At 45.5% G+C, this 17,785-nt stretch overlaps 1 protein-coding gene across 5 annotated transcripts in view; it reads right to left on the bottom strand.

Annotated features, from left to right (window-relative positions):
* The window catches only part of Tmem150c (transmembrane protein 150C), a 69,011-nt gene that overhangs the window by 27,022 nt on the left and 24,204 nt on the right, over positions 1-17,785 (bottom strand). Inside the window, exon 1 of one of the 5 annotated variants that reach the window (XM_075942957.1) lies at positions 11,728-11,749. The exons of the other annotated variants lie outside the window; for them this stretch is intronic. The gene's annotated coding sequence lies outside the window, so the exon portion shown is untranslated. Of the gene's footprint in view, positions 1-11,727; positions 11,750-17,785 lie in introns of those variants that run through there. 5 annotated transcript variants of the gene reach the window in all.

Here is a 17,785-nt window from a genome sequence, read left to right as displayed (position 1 = left end):
GTAAGAATTCAGACTGAGCAAGCCATGAGGAGCAAGTCAGTGGACAGTACCCTCCATGACCTCAGCATCAGCTCCTGCCTTCAGGATCCTGCCCTTACTGCTTTTAATGATGAACTGTTATATGGAACGTGTATTATATAACATATATTATATGCAGAATGGACCCTCCCCTCTCAAAGTTACTTTTGGTCATGGTGTTCAATCACAGCAAAAGTAACCCTAACTAAGACATAAGGGTAAGTTTCATTCTTCTCCTGAGCTAAATGAAGAAGCCTCTTCAAGGAAAGAGGAGATATTCCACATTCCTAGGAATTTTATTTAGGGCTGGAGAGAGGGCTCAGTGGCTTAGAGCACTGCTGTTTTTGCAGAGGACCCTAGTTCAATTCCCACCACCAATATGGTGGCTGATAACCATTTGTGACTCCAGCTCCAGGGGATCTCAAGCCTCTGTGGGCACAAGGCACATACATGGTGTGCACACACATGCAGGCAAAGCACTCGTACACAGAAAGTAAAATAATAAGTCTAAAAAAAGAACCTTATCCATGTATAATAAATACACTGTGATTCTTTTCATTCTCTGTGGTATTTACCCCGCTGATACTAATCTTCCATTGGTATTTCACAGTGAAAAACCAGGCATAAACGTTCCCCTGGCCCCAAAGAGCTGAGCATCACGGGAATGTGACCTAACGAGTCTTTGACAAAAGGAGGGTATGAGCCAAAATTGCATAAAAACCTTCTTGAAAGAATTCTGGCCCTCAGCTTTGGTTTGAAACGCTCCTCCAAATGGCATTATTTATCGAAATGACTTGCTAAGCTGTTACCCAGATGGCCACATGGCACAGAGTCAGCACTGCCAGCTCCGCACGTCTTGCCATGTGTTCTCTTCCAATCAACGTCATTCCGCGAGTGTGAGTGATGTACACGCTTACCCAATCTGTGCGCCAGGCAGGCTGCACAGCAAGGGGCGAGGTGGCGAAACCTCTGCTCCCTCTGCTCCTTCTGTGTTTCCAAAACTCTTGCTTTTCCCCAGAGGGAAAAACGAACCACAGATAAAGGATCGGGGGCATCTCCCACCGTCTGCATTTTGATGTGTTAGAAGTCTTCTGGCTTCAACAGACTGAGAGAAAAGTTAAACTCTCTTGAAAGCATGTATTCTACGCCCACATGAGCTTGTCCCCTAAGACCCCATGCACTTTAACTTGTCCAAAAAGGGGCACCTTATAAGTCAAAGTCACAACTAGATTCGGTGGCTCATGTCAATCAGCTCAGTACTTGGGAGGCTGAGGCAGTCTGAGACCAGCAAGGGTTTCATAAAGGGGCCCTATTTGAAAAAGCCAATGATAACAGTAATATTATTCATACTTTGTTATCAAGTGTCATGTAGCTCTTCCAGCACAAAGGAGGCTATCAAAACCTGGGAACATGGCACCCTGTGGTCAGTGCATCCCTTCGGACAAATCTTCCATCGTACCACATGATGGACAGACAAACTCCCACCTACAGATGGAAAGGGAAAGCCCCCTGGATCATCGTTGCTTGAGGCCCTTGAGACCACTCTGACTGGTGACTGACAAGCTGCAGAACTTAAGATAACACTTTCCAGCAGCGGAAAGTGTCTGCCTGTAAGAGAGAAGGTTTGTCTGGCCTGAACCAGCAGGAGGAGGCAGTGTGGCTAATCCGCGAGGTACCGGAGTTCAGAGTTCCAGCTCGGCTACTACTGGTCGTTATGTGACATTGGCTAGGCTTGCTCTGTGCCTCCACCTCTTCATGGAACCGACCTCCCCACATTTCTAAAACAACTGGAAACACAGTGAAAGCACACCTCCTGCCCGGTCACCAGAACTGCTAGCTGTCGTCACGTGCGGTGAATTAGCATTTCTGGTCGGGACAAACCTTGTCCCGTGAGATTATTGCCGTCGACCCCTGAGATTATTCCACCTGGCACCATGTAGTCAGTGTGTGTAAGCATGTTACCATGACGATGAGATCATCAAATGACACCCGTCTCAGGATGTGTCTCTGCGGCTAAGTGACACATGACCGTGAGCTCCGCTGCAAGCACCACTTGAGGTCTTTGCTTATCTTTTTTCACTTGGAAGTTTTTCAGGAGATGAGCCCCTTGCCACGGCGATTTTTCATATACTCGCAGGGCCAGCTGGTGTGGAGCACAAAAGATGAATGAGCCACCCACTAATGGCCAGGACCGTCACTGTGTCTATGAACCAGGAGCCTCCTGGGAGCCTCTGCCAGGCGCGTCATGAGCAAATGTGGAAATCCATTGGCGATCACAGGTGAGAACGACAGGGATTGTTTGTTTTTCTATAATTTTGATAGACTCTGAGATGCAAAGCAGCATGAGGAAAAGGAGCCAACTATTAAGTCACCAGTCCTGACATAAAAGTTGTTTTTACTGCATCCTAAGTTTTGGATACCACAAGAGTTAGGTGACCTGGTGTCGCCTTCAGAGTCTATGATGACTTGTCTTGACCAGCAGCATAAACAGCATCATTAAATCCACAAGGTCAGGCTCCACCACAAAATAATGTTTTTAAGGATGCTGGCAAAAAAAAAAAAAGAAACATGCGCATAGTGAAGGCTTTCTATAAAATGTTGCCTTTCCCCAAATATGATGATCCCTAGACAGAAACAGCAGTGGTTGTTTCTCTCCTCCATTTTCTTGATTTCTAGCTTCACCCAGCAGATGACGACAGGGCCCTCCTAGACTCATGGCCCGGAGGATTATTTTTCTCAGAAATAGATGCAGCTCATTGTGCCAACACCTCCAAAGGAGAACCCCCAACTTCCCTTTCACTAGCACAGGGATTGAATACGACCTCAGAGTCTCCATGCCACAGCCTCTCACAATTCGGTTATATGTTTAAGAATATGTCTCCAAGAATTAAGAAGTTCCTTTGCAACTATAACCATGATTCCAACATTTTCCCACATGTCTATTAAATACCAAATCAATGTTTTCAAAATGTCAGCTGACTTCTGTTTACAGTACATTAAAGTTCTGAATATACATAAAAAAAAAAAAGAATGAGAACAGACACTGCCCATATGTGGAGGATATAACTTCTGATTTTCTTAGTCAAGAGAAGTACCATTTTATTTGGGACAGCAATGTGCTTCGCCCAAGGATACCATATATGTCATGGTTGGTTAGGCCCAATAGCTACCTCGTTTTCCTTTGACGATACCGTTCCAGACTCCCTTGAACCTAGCCACTGACATGCAAAAGGAAGTCTGCTGGGTGGCAGATGGGAAGGGGCTGCATCTCAATAGGGAAAACCCTTTCTACATATGCTCCTTCTTTCTTACTTGGGAGAGTGTAGTAAAAACACAGCAGCTGGAGCCATGGCATCCATCTTGTAACCACGAGACAACATATATGAGGACCCAAGGCACCACATTGAGGACAGCTGAATAGAAGGTGAAAAGAATGTGGCCTTTGTGAAAGCACCGAACTTCCAACTCCACTGCTCTGCAAACATAGTGAAAGTCAACCAGGAGTCCTCATTACAGGTTGGTACAGCACCAAACTCTCTCCACCCATCTCCCGCTGTAATGGGGCAAGTGACCTGTACTAGAAGGAGTTTCTCTTGCCAGTGGGGCTTTGTGAGGAAATTCCCTCTCTCCAAAAAATGCTGAAGCCATCCACGACAGTGGGGCAAGGGTCCTAATTTCTAAAGACAAATACCAAAGTATTTAGACACCAAGTGTCACCCAATAAAATTGACTTAAAATTGTTCAACAGAGAAATAAAAAAGCTAGGAATAGGGTGTGATAGCCGCATGGCTCTGTGACTTAGTAGCCGCCTTTGAACGGTACGCTTCACAACGCTGGACAGATGGCTCAGTGGTTAGGAGCGCTGCGGATGCTCTTCCAGAGAACCCGAGTTTAGTTCCCGGCACCCACATCAGGCAGTTTACAATTCTAGGAGATCTGACTCCCCTGCAGCAGATCATGTACACACCGACATGCACGAACACACTCGTGTTCCTGATCCTGACACAAATCTCTGCCTCTGGACCTGTAAGCCAAAAATAAACACTTCTCTAAATTGTTCCTGGTCATAAAATTTTATCACAGCAGAGACAAGGACACAAACCACAGGAGTAAAACCAGGCACACTATGTGTAATCCAATACTTAAAGCAACAGACATTACATCAGCCAAAGACAGAAACAACCCAAGCGCCAATCAGTGGATGAAAAGAGTGGTACTTTACATACAATGAAACATTGTTTAGCTTTAAAAAGGAAAAACAAGCAAGCAACAACAAAACAAGCATGGTAGCTCACACTACAATCCCAGCACTCAGGAGGGTTGTCACAAGAGCAAGGCCAGTTCAAACAGGAAATTCTGACAAATGCCATACCATGAACAATGTTGTATGATTTCACTTATGAGGTAGCAAGGTGGAACCAACAGAGACAGTGGAGCGGAGAGAAAGCAGGTGCTAGCTGTCAGGCCATGAATACAGTGTTTCCATTCGAAAGTAACAGTTTCTGGGTAACACACTGTCCTTTCCACCCAGGGCAGATGCAATTGTTTTATATATAGTATCGTGTGTATAACGTGTGAGTGCACACATGCACAGACACCATGGCATTTGTGGAGTCTCTCCTGCTGTTATATGAGTTCTGGGGATCCAAGTTAAGCTGACAGGCTGCACAGAAAGCCCTTTTACTCAGCGAGCCTAGAGGTAGTTCTTAGAAGTCTAACAAACTGTAAACTAAATGCCAAGTTACCCACCGTCTACACTCAGGCTTACACCCCAGTTACAATGGTGGAACGGTGTAGGAAGTGGAGATTTGCTGGGAGGCAGGGGAGTTGGCTGTGGCAGAGATTGCCCGCTGTCTATGGATGTCAGCTTCCTGCTTCTTCCGCTCTGTTAGGAGAACAGGTAGGCATACAGCTGCCTCGGCTGTACGTGGTATGGCTACATGATTAATTCCTTACCAATGGGGGACAAACAAGAGGGATTTCTCATGTATCTCCTCTGACCTAAGGCGATGGTCACCAATGCACTGATGCTATGTTGCAGATGGCCGCGCTGTTATCAACCCCTCCTCTCCGACTGATTCGGAACCTCCATCCCCTATACTATATAAAATAAAAAGTCCTCCTGTTTCAAAGCCATCGTGTCATTGGATTATTATTGCAGCTGTAGGATCTTTTATGGTAGCAATACGCTCAGATACACTTGGAGCTGAAGTCCAAACTCTCATCAAATGGCAGAGTCACCTTGTTCATGACCTACCTGGAAAGTTCTATCATTCGTAGGTGATGCTAACATAGCCTTGCCTGGGGATTAGGTGACATCCAAGAGATTGGAGTGACTAGGCAGTTTCCTCATGTCTGTGGTAGAACTGAGGCCAGGGAATGACTCCCTGAGCTAACAATGTCTAATTTTTTTATATACGCACTTTTTTTCAGTTTGTTTTTCCCTAGAGAGAGATGCCCAGGCTAGCCTCAAACTTGCCACATAGTCAAGGTGACCTTGAACCCTGATCATCCTGCCTTCACCTCCCAAGTCCTGAGATTACGGGCACACACCACCACATCTGGTTTATGTGGTGCTGGGGATTAAAGGAAGGTCCATATTAGACAAGCACTCATCGAGAGGAGCCCTCAGTCCTGTTCTCACAAAGATCTCATAAACACACGGATCCTTTCCCTACTGTCAAATATTTTCTGCATCAAGATGCACTCAAGACCCCTCTGAGACAGGGGGAAGACTGAGTTTCATCACTGACGTAATTTGTAGATGGTGAGGTGATGTAATTTGTAGATGGTGGGGTGATGTAATTTGTAGATGGTAAGGTGATGTAATCTGTAGATGGTGGGGTGATGTAATTTGTAGATGGTGAGGTGATGTAATTTGTAGATGGTGAGGTGATGTAATTTGTAGATGGTAAGGTGATGTAATCTGTAGATGGTGGGGTGATGTAATTTGTAGATGGTGGGGTGATGTAATTTGTAGATGGTGGGGTGATGTAATTTGTAGATGGTGGGGTGATGTAATTTGTAGATGGTGGGGTGATGTAATTTGTAGATGGTGGTGATGTAATTTGTAGATGGTGGGGTGATGTAATTTGTAGATGGTGGGTGATGTAATTTGTAGATGGTAAGGTGATGTAATTTGTAGATGGTGGGGTGATGTAATTTGTAGATGGTGAGGTGATGTAATTTGTAGATGGTGGGGTGATGTAATTTGTAGATGTGGGGTGATGTAATTTGTGGATTGGGAGGTGATGTAATTTGTAGATGGTGGGGTGATGTAATTTGTAGATGGTGGGGTGATGTAATTTGTAGATGGTGGGGTGATGTAATTTGTAGATGGTAAGGTGATGTAATTTGTAGATGGTGGGGTGATGTAATTTGTAGATGGTAAGGTGATGTAATCTGTAGATGGTGGGGTAATGTAATTTGTAGATGGTGAGGTGATGTAATTTGTAGATGGTGGGGTGATGTAATTTGTAGATGGTGGGGTGATGTAATTTGTAGATGGTAAGGTGATGTAATCTGTAGATGGTGGGGTGATGATGTAATCTGTAGGTGGTGGGGTGATGTAATTTGTAGATGGTGGGGTGATGTAATTTGTAGATGGTGGGGTGATGTAATTTGTAGATGGTGAGGTGATGTAATTTGTAGATGGTGGGGTGATGTAATTTGTAGATGTGGGGTGATGTAATTTGTGGATTGGGAGGTGATGTAATTTGTAGATGGTGGGGTGATGTAATTTGTGGATTGGGAGGTGATGTAATTTGTAGATGGTGGGGTGATGTAATTTGTAGATGGTGGGGTGATGTAATTTGTAGATGGTGGGGTGATGTAATTTGTAGATGGTAAGGTGATGTAATTTGTAGATGGTGGGGTGATGTAATTTGTAGATGGTAAGGTGATGTAATCTGTAGATGGTGGGGTAATGTAATTTGTAGATGGTGAGGTGATGTAATTTGTAGATGGTGGGGTGATGTAATTTGTAGATGGTGGGGTGATGTAATTTGTAGATGGTAAGGTGATGTAATCTGTAGATGGTGGGGTGATGATGTAATCTGTAGGTGGTGGGGTGATGTAATTTGTAGATGGTGGGGTGATGTAATTTGTAGATGTGGGGTGATGTAATTTGTGGATTGGGAGGTGATGTAATTTGTAGATGGTGGGGTGATGTAATTTGTAGATGGTGGGGTGATGTAATTTGTAGATGGTGGGGTGATGTAATTTGTGGATTGGGAGGTGATATAATTTGTAGATGTGGGGTGATGTAATTTGTGGGTTGGGAGGTGATGTAATTTGTAGATGGTGGGGTGATGTAATTTGTAGATGGTGGGGTGATGTAGTTTGTAGATGGTGGGGTGATGTAATTTGTGGATTGGGAGGTGATATAATTTGTAGATGTGGGGTGATGTAATTTGTGGGTTGGGAGGTGATGTAATTTGTAGATGGTGGGGTGATGTAATCTGTAGATGGTGGGGTGATGTAATTTGTAGATGGTGGGGTGATGTAGTTTGTAGATGGTGAGGCTATGGATCTTGTCATCATAGGTAGGGTTTCTATGGCTGTGAAGAGGCACCATGACCACAGCAACTCTTACAAAGGAAAAACATTTAATTGGGGTGGCTTACAGGTTCAGAGGTTTAGTCCATTATCAACATGATGGGACATGGTGTCGTGCAGACAGACACAGTGCCAGAGAAGTAGCTGAGAGTCCCTACATTTTGAGTCACAGGCAACAGGAAGTGGTCTGACTCACTGGGCATTGCTTGAGCATGTAAGAGACCTCAAAGCTCGCCTCCACAGTGACACACTTCCTCCAACAAGGCCACACCTCTCATTAGTGCCATTACCTTTGGGGGCCATTTTCTTTCAAACCACCACACTCCATTGCCTGGCCTCCAAAGGCTTGAAGCTATATCATAATGCAAAAATGCATTCAATCCAACTTCAAAAGTCCCCATAGTATAACAGACTCAAACTTACTTAAAAGTCTAAAGTTTGAAGTCTCTTCTGAGATTCATGCAGATTTTATACCAAAATAGATTCTTAACTGCAATCTGCTATAAAACCAAAATCAAAAAGCAGATCACATATTTCCAACACATAATGGCACAGGATGTATATTATTATTCCAAAACACAGGGAGGGGAGCATTGTAGCATGAATTCTAATTGTTGTCAATAAATAAATAAAAACCTGGAGTCAGATATTAGGAGGCGAAAGCTGAGAGATCAAAGAAGCAGAGCAGCCAGCCACTAGAGAGACCTTTTCCTCTACCAATGCTCAGACCAAAGGGGCGATCCTGTCCTCAGACTGTGTCCTCAGACTTTATCCTCAGACTGCAACTGCCTCCACCAAACCTCAGACTGCAGTGAGCTCTTGTGTCTTCCCTCCGTATATTCCTCTCCTCATCTAGCCATATCCCTTTCTGTCTACACCTCCCTAGTGCTCCTATTAAAGGCGTGGGACTCCCGAGTACTGGGATTAAAGGTGTGAGACATTACCCCCTGGCCTCTAGTGTCTTAGTTCAGCACTCTGATGTCCAGGCAATCTCTATTTGATAAAACACAAGCGAAATATCACTACAGAGCACAATGGGGAAATACTGGATCAAAGCAAGAGCAAACACTCGCTGGGCAAACTCCAAACTCTGCATCTCCATGTCTGATGACAAAACACTCTTCAGATCTCCAGCTCCACTCAGCTTTGTTGACGGCAGCATGCTTCTTTCTCCTGAGCTGGTTCCACTCCCTGTCAGCAGCTCCACTCGGCAGTCGTCTCTCTGCTGTGGCATCGCCAATATCTTGGGGTCTCCAAGGCAATCCGGGCTTCACATTCACAGCTTCATGCAGTGGCCTCTTTGGGTCTCCATTCAGTGACACCCATGACACATGCCTGGCCTCAGCAGATTTCCTTAGCTGTGGACGCAAATACCATAACTCCCTTCTTCCATCCTTGACTCTAAAGCCAGAACCTTGTGGCCAAAGCTGCCAAGCTCTGCTACTTGCTGGGGCTGGAACATGGCCCTGTTCTTCTTCAATTGCATCTTCACCAGCTTTCTGGTTTCCATGGTTTTCTTCACTGCCTAAGCTTAGCTGTTCTGGAACTTGTTCTGTAGACCAGGCTGGCCTCAAACTCAGGCAACCTCTGCCTCTGGAGCACCGGAATTAAAGGCGTGTGCCATCATGCCCAGCTCTAAGCTTTTCTTTAATCCCTTTTAATAAATTGGAAACTTGACTGGGTGGGATCTTGCCCTGAGGTCACCACTCCCTGAGTTCCATTTCTTAACCCGTTTATCTCCTTGCACACAGGATTAGTTCTATTCTACTTTCTTGTGCCCCTTTCACAATCTGTACATTTTGTGTTTTTATTTGCTCAGCTCCCCCTTTTCATTATAAATCTTCATCAGAGTCAACACTAGCAACCACACAACAGAGTCTGTACTAGGCTGTTTTGAGATTTCCGCTGCCAATGGAACCAGTTTACAGTTTCAGAAGTTTAGTTCATTATCCCTATGGTAGGACATGGCAGCATGCAGGCAGACATGGTGCTGGAGAAGGAGCTGAGAGTCTCTGCATCTTAACTCACAGGCAGCAGGAAGTGGTCTGACTCACTGGGCATGGCTTGAACATACATGAGACCTCAAAGCCTGCTTCCACAGTGACACACTTCCTCCAGCAGGGAAACATCTCCCTTTGGGGACCATTTCCTTTCAAACAAGCACAGATCAAGATTATTTTCTGGGCAGTCATCACCTAGCTGTCCTTTCACGACTCAAGACGTAAGTTCTTTCCAGCACCTTGTCTACTTCTCCAGGAAGGTGGGTCATATATCGACATCCGCCTCCACTCCTAGGCAAAGGCTGGTGGGTGGAGACCATCTCCTGTGGCACACGTGTGGGCAGCAAGCTCCTCCCTTTGCCCCTTATGTGATTTAATTGCCTGGTTTCTCAATGGGGAGTACTCAAGAGCCTCTCTCATCCTGTTGCTTGCCTACGCTGTTTTCCCTCCTCACTAGAGACTGCATAGTTCACCCTTATAGCAGGGCTACAGAATCTGGTAGCATACCAAGAACAGGCTGAGAGACTGAGTATTTCTTAGGAATCCCACACGAGGGACCAGCAACATAGCTCAGTAAGTAAACAGGCTTTGGTACAAGCTTGATGACTAAGCCTACCTCTACAGCGGAAGAACTGGCTCCTCTAAGCTTTCTTCCGACATCTGTACGGTCGCAGGCGTGTACATGCACACGGTGCTAAGTGACATTTAAAACTAACTTAAAAGGACTGCTTATCACGGGCTTGCTCAGTGGTAGCATATGCAAGACCTGGGTCCCAGCACAAGAGTGGGCGTGAAAAAAATCTCATCCAATTATTGGGTAATACATTTTCCTTTCGATAAGAACAATTCGCAGAACATTAACTGTATATTCAAATAAGCTGGGTTCCCCCTAATATTTGCAGTTGTTCCTTGTCTAGGATAAATGAAGGTGAATTCACTGACTATGGGTATGTAACCATTAGAACTCTCAGTGTGTTAGAACAGTGCTGTTGTATAAGGGGAAAGTTGCTTCAGTTCTGAGCAGCTGCCTTAGCTTTCTGGAAAGAAATGGCGGTGAGGAATAGTGACTTGACCTAGTGCCTGGGGGACAAAGTTAAGGGGGATCGCCATGATCGCAGATCCCGGTCAGCTGGGGTGACATAGTGAGATCTTGTCCAAAACAAAAACAAATGGTTACATAGACAGAGCATATCAAACCAAAGAGCTTGCACGCAGCAAAGGAAACAGCCAACAGAGTGAAGACATGATCCCAGAATGGGAGAAAATCTCTGTAAATTACACATCTGAACAAGGGTCAGATCCAGAATAACCTAATATAGCCCAGTCGACTTAATAGACTTAATATCCAGAATAGCAAAGGAGAACCAGTCCCATCAAGACAGGCCATAGATCTAAAGAGATACGCCTCAAAATGATGTAGCAATAGCTACCAGGTGAATGAGAAAGCATTCCAGTAATCATCACAGAAATGCAAATCAGAATTACAGCGGAGTCCCAGCTCCACCTCACTCCAGTGAGGATTCCTGTTGTGCAACAGGCACAAGATAAATGTGGAGAAAGGGGGATCCGTGCACTTGTGAGGATGCTAGTTAGCAGCCATTCTGCAAAAATAGTATGGGAATTTCTTTAAAAATCAAACCACACGACCCAAAGATATTACTCCTTCTAAAGGAAAGGAAGCAAGCATGCCTAGCCGATCCTGCATTCCCATGGCTACTGTAGAACTAGTCACAATATCTAAGACATGGAAACAACCTACCTGTCTATCATCTGATATAAAGATGCAGAAAATGTACATTCGGCAGGGAATACTATTCAGAATTGTAAGTCTGTAATTTGTGAAGACCATCATATTAGATGGAATGCCAGGCTCAGAAAGACAAATACCACATGATCTTATCACACGTGGAATCGAAAACAGCTGATCGCATAGAAATAAGGAGTGGACTGGTGGCTGCCCGAGACCGGGTGGGGGCTAGGAGCAGGCAGGAAGTTACAGTCAGAGAAGCGAGGTTGCAGCGTGGTTCAGACGGGGACATATGGAGCTCGACTGGACCGGAGCTCGATTTTTCCTCCAAACACAATTGGAGGAAAACATGTCAATGTAATGATGTCTAACCATACTCTGCTGTACTCATAGACTGGTGCCCACCTCGATTGTCCTCAGAAAGGCTTCATCCAGCAACTGATGGAAACAGATGCAGAGACTCACAGCCAAACATTAGGTGGGCCGTGGGGAACCCTGTGGAAGAGGGGGAGGAAGGATTGTAGGAGCCAGAGGGGTCAAGAACATTACAAGAATAACCACAGATTAGCTAACCTGGGTTCACAGGGTCTGAACGGACAGCCTGGGAGCCTGCACAGGACTGACCTAGTCCCTCTACATATATGTGACAGTTGGGTAGCTTGGCCTACTTGTGGGACTCTTAGCAGTGGGAGCAGGGGCTTTCTGCAGCACGATTAATAATAATCCAGAGATGGAAATTGGGGTTCAATGTGAAGGTCAGAAAATCAAAACAGCCAGTCACTAGCTCTTACCTCTGCCTCAGTCCGAAATGGCGATCCTGCCTCCAGGAATCTCAGAATGAGACTGTGTGTGAGAGCTGTCTCCTCCCATCTTACAATGTCTCTCTAGTGCTGGGATCAAAGGCATGAACCACTACTGCCCAGTTTTTATGGCAAACTAGTGTGGCTACTGGGATTAAAGGTGTGTGTTACCACTGCCTGGTCTGTAAGGCTGATCAGTGTGGCTGTTTTACTCTCTGATCTTCAGGCAAGCTTTATTTACTAAAATACAAATGAAATACCATTACATCTGCCTCTAATGCTTTAGCTGGTTTGGGGGGACCTATTTCTCATACTGAGTCACCTTGCCCAGCCTTAATACAAGGGGAGGTTCTTGGTCCTACCTCGACTGATATGTCATGTTTTCCTGGGAGGCCTGACTCTTTCTGAACAGAAATGGAGGAGGGGTGAATGGTGGGGGGCGGAAGGGGGGAAGGGAAAGAGAGGGGAGGAAAGAGGGGAAACTGCTGTAGGTATGTAAAATAAATAAATACATTTAATTAATAACAAAAAGCCAGAAGGATTCTGAGTTGTACCATAAATAAGTAACAGCTGTCTGAGACATTCTTAATCTGGTCCAAACATCACGCCACACACACAGGTGGCAAAGCATCTTTCCATGGTTTCATGTAGCAGTTTACATGTTTGTTTGGTTTTTTAGCAGAAAAAAAAAAGCAGCTCATCTACTAGGCCTTACCTGATGAAGGCATCCTCCAGGCTATCATTCTGAGGTTGATTTTAACCCTTCACCTGCTGGCCTAGGTGTGGTTTTCTACACAGAGTTAACGCCCAAGAAAAGAATTCTCACAACAACTAGTCCTGCCTTGTCAACATGCTGCCCGCTTTGCTATTCTGGCCACGGATTCACCAAAGCGTGCAGCTTCTAGAGAGTGAGGGGTTTAGACCTTGGGTGGACTGGGGGACGGGGTGGGGGTCCTGCTGCCGTCAGGAGAGTGAGGGGTTTAGACCTTGGGTGGACTGGGGGATGGGGGTGGGGGTCCTGCTGCCGTCAGCTCTGCCGCTTTGCTTCCTTGTGTGTACACTGAGGACAGGGACCTCACGCCCTCATAATTTTGGTCTTAGCGTCACCTGAACTTGTGGATTACATACACACAGAAGTAAAAACTGGAAAATGAGAAATAAAAATCCCTGATAATTAACTATAAATATTTCCACATGTGCCCTCGTAGACCTTCCCAGGATGTAACTCTATAATGTCCTTTATCTGCATGTGTTAGAGCTGGTGGCCTTGCCCCTCCTCAGTGATAGTGGTTCTCAGCCTCAATGGCTCAGGTCATCCTGGAGACCTCAATCTTTGTGAATCCCTAGATTCGGGAAATCCTAAGGTTCCCGCCTAAACACTGCTCTCCACAGCAGTCGGGAAGATACCTTTAAAACATGCCAGGCTCCACTCCTGCCAGGCATAAGGGTTCAAATCCCCATATCTTTGGTCTTTGCCTACAGCCCCCCATTCCCCACCCTGGGAGGGGGCTTCAGACCCTGGTCTCCTTACACTGGTTGCTTGGTGAGGGTTTGAGAGCCCTGCCTTGTTCCTCTAAGATGTGCTTGCTTCTAATGTGAAACATGGCTGCTCCCTTGCCCTGTCTCAGAGCCCTTTGCCCTGTCCCCGCCCCCTTGCTCTGCCCCCGCCCCCTTTGCCCTGTCCCCGCCCCCTTTGCCCTGTCCCCGCCCCCTTGCCCATCTCAGCTCTCTTCTCTACTCCAACCCCCTTGCCGTGCCCCAAGACTTTGCAAAATGAAGATGCCCTTGGAACGCTTTTCCTGACATTCTACTTAAAAGCACTCCCATTCCTCGACCCCAGAATTTCCTTTGGCAGCCTGATGCCCTCTCCTCCAGAGAATCCTGTCCTATATTTAACCTGTTTATTCTATTCATGAGTTTTCTTTTTATCGCTAAATGGAAGCTCCATCAGGGTGGGAATTAAAAGAATCAGTCTATATTTGAATTCTTTGACTAACGAATTTAGACTCACTCATCCTCTGCCACTTCCCACGCCACCTCTAACTTAAACCTTTTCATTCCCAACCAGTCCAAGGGCAGGAATTTTTGTCTCTTAGTCTATATTTTATTGACAGTTTCAGAAAAAGCCTACACCCATAGACATTTGATGGAGAATACAGGAAAGATGCCGTGCTGGGCATGGGAAACAGGAGATTCTAAAAAGCAAGATGAGGGGCTGGAGGGGTAGCCCAGCAGCTAAGAGCACTGGCTGCTCTTCCAGAGGACCTGGGTTAGTTTAGGCTCAGTAAAGAGGGAGAAATTACCGCGTTGAAAGGATCTGTGGACTGTTGTAAAATATGTGTGTAAATGAGTACAGCCAGGGCTAATCAATACAGAAATGGAGTACTAAGGCCAGAGGGACTGTATTGTTTTTCAAGTCTAGTTCAATCATTTCCACCATTCAAGTGGCCACAAACCAGAAAAATCTAATTAGAGATGGAGAGAGGGGAGGATGAGGATCAAAATCTATAGGAGATAAAGATTTATGAAGCCCTGGAGGTAATCAAGATGAAGAAAGTGATTTAGAACAGCCCCTTAATTAAAGGACAACATTCCTCTCTTTGTTTTTCATTGTTTAACAAACACAGGGAGATGCCCAGCCCATTTTCTCAGGCAGCACTATGTCTAACAGCTTCTGAATACGGTTTTAAAACGGCAACCACAGATGTGGATGATCACAGGCCATCTTTTCCACGGCTAACAACTCAGTGACAAGGTGGCCACCCACTTCCTGAGCAGACAGGGTGGTAGTGGCTCCAGCCACTGAGCTACACGCTCGTCCGAGGGCCTGGCACAGCAGGCACTGAACAAAAATGCAAATGAAAGACTTTTTACAAGAAAACTCAGGGACACTTTTGGGGTTGGACTCTGGAAATTAAATTTGAGTCCAAAGGAACCACAAAAATAAGTAAAGGAGAGTTCTGATAACGGAAAGGCCACCTACCGAAATGGCCTGCCAGCCACACAGTCTTTGCAATCAACCTTCCCGGAAAGCATTTCCTGGGAAAATAATAGCCATAAAAGTAAAAGGCACAGCCACGACGATAACGAATTATTGGCAATGGTTTTGCCAATCGCTTTACATGGAGTCCATTCATCATATTTTAACTGTGATGCACAGACCAGCTTTACGGGAGACCACGATGGCCTGGGCTTTAGGGCTTTGCTCAGGGCTGTGCAGCTTGGAAGTGGTGGAGCTGGTCCAAGCTCCTGGACTCTTACCAGTACACTCTACTAAACTTTATTGCCCTTTGTTATGTGCAACACTCGCCAGAAACTCTCGGTTAACTCTAATGCTTAGATGATGAGCTAATCAGTTAAAATGAGAAACTTCTCTTCCATTCCTCACTGATAACCATTTCACAGCCCATCCTCCTGGTAAGACTGAACACAATTTTGTCTTTCATTGGTTACTAACGTCATCCGGGAGGAGCAGTTTTGGCTCCCAGGGATGTCTTTCCCATGTAGTTCTCACTCACTGCTCACTGCCAGCTAACCCGTGAAGGGTTTCTCTCATTACCTAGTCCATATTGAATCTTGTTTGTTTGCATCGCTTTTGAAAAGGAGAAAATCACTCGAATCTCTGATCTTTTGCTTCAGTGACGAAGCCTCTGGTAGTATGGCATTTCAAAATCAGACATATGGCTTTCGTGGTGGCTCCAGGTCAGTTTGACTTGCCTCATCTGAATTAGGTTCCTCAGAATTCCCTTCTTTATGTTTCTGGTAAAGGTGGAGGTCAAGGAACATCCACACAGGAGATCTGGAGGACAAGATGAAGCAGCGACAGCTGGAACAATATTAAAAAATAACTGTGAAATGATTTCTAAATGCAAACCATTTGGCTTTTATGCTTGGAATGTTGGGCATGTGTTTTGTAGCTAACACATCATTGTGTGTCTGCTGGCATCCCTCTTTTGACACAGAACAGCTGTTGGATCTGCAACTACTCCCCTTCCTCTGGACCTTCTGCAGCTTCTCTAACAGTTACACCAGAAATGAGCTTATCTTTATAGTGGATGGCACCCTAGTCTCTCTAGCTGTTCCCTCACAGCATCGAAGTTGGAGGCAGGAAGGACCAACCCAGTCCCAGCATCCTGTGGTTCCTCCTCACGCCCTTGAGCTCTGGGATGTGCTTGTGGGATTCACTTTTCCTTTGCTATCCCTCTGTGCCTCCTTTACATTCATGTTTCCTTTCTCAAGTGTCTTCCAAGTGGGAGTCAAGCCCCTGCCTCAGAGGAAAAGACAATAGACTTACACACTAGCACAAACATCTCCATGATTCTGTGGGTTCTGACGTCTGTAACCCTAACACACGTGAGTGTAGAGACTCACATAGGCTCTGACATTGTAATCTATCACACGTGTGTGAAGAGACTGTAGGTTCTGACATCTGTAACATACCACACATGTGTGCAGACTCATGTGGTCTGCTTCTTTCTTTGAATCTCGACTGACAACAGACAGACAAGAGGGTTAGAAGCCTGAATTCTATGAAACTTTGCCCTGTGCATGGCAAGATCTTTGTCATATTCATACTCAGAGGACGGCTTCAGGAAACGACGGAAGAGTGTGGAGGGAAAGAAAAGGGATCCTGGGGGCAGAAAGCAGAAAGATAATCTGTGATAATGTGATATTTGTCTGTTTGGTGCCAGGACCATGCCTGGTGCTGGAAATACGAACATCGATAACAAACTTAGATCATATAATCTAAGGGGAAGGAGGACTCCTACAGAGCTAGCTGTAATAGAATAAGTGCTGTATAATTGGTATGGATAAAATGCTGTGGGGACATGGAGAGGAAGTCATCAATTTTGTCTGGAAGAGTCAGTAAGAGCTCTGCAGATAGATAGGGTACTGATGCTTCACCATGGAGAATAGACAGGTACCACTGATGCTTCACCATGGAGAATAGACAGGTACCACTGATGCTTCACCATGGAGAATAGATAGATACCATGGATGCTGCACCATGGAGAATAGATAGGAACCATGGATGCCGCACCATGGAGAATAGATAGGTACCATGGATGCTGCACCATGAAGAATAGATAGGAACCACGGATGCTGCACCATGGAGAATAGATAGATACCATGGATGCGGCATCATGGAGAATAGATAGGAACCACTGATGCTGAACCATGGAGAATAGATAGGTACCATGGATGCTGCACCATGAAGAATAGATAGGAACCACGGATGCTTCACCATGGAGAATAGATAGATACCATGGATGCTGCACCATGGAGAATAGATAGGAACCATGGATGCTGCACCATGGAGAATAGATAGGAACCACGGATGCTTCACCATGGAGAATAGATAGATACCATGGATGCTGCACCATGGAGAATAGATAGGAACCATGGATGCTGCACCATGGAGAATAGATAGGAACCACGGATGCTGCACCATGGAGAATAGATAGATACCATGGATGCTGCACCATGGAGAATAGATAGGAACCATGGATGCTGCACCATGGAGAATAGATAGATACCATGGATGCTGCACCATGGAGAATAGATAGGAACCATGGATGCTGCACCATGGAGAATAGATAGGAACCATGGATGCTGCACCATGGAGAATAGATAGGAACCACGGATGCTGCACCATGGAGAAT

The sequence above is a fragment of the Microtus pennsylvanicus genome, chromosome 12 (assembly GCF_037038515.1).
Source record: "Microtus pennsylvanicus isolate mMicPen1 chromosome 12, mMicPen1.hap1, whole genome shotgun sequence".
In the NCBI taxonomy this organism is placed as follows: Eukaryota; Metazoa; Chordata; class Mammalia; order Rodentia; family Cricetidae; genus Microtus; species Microtus pennsylvanicus.
The sequence above is the reverse complement of the archived record's forward strand: the minus strand, read 5'-3'. Positions and strand labels throughout refer to the sequence as shown.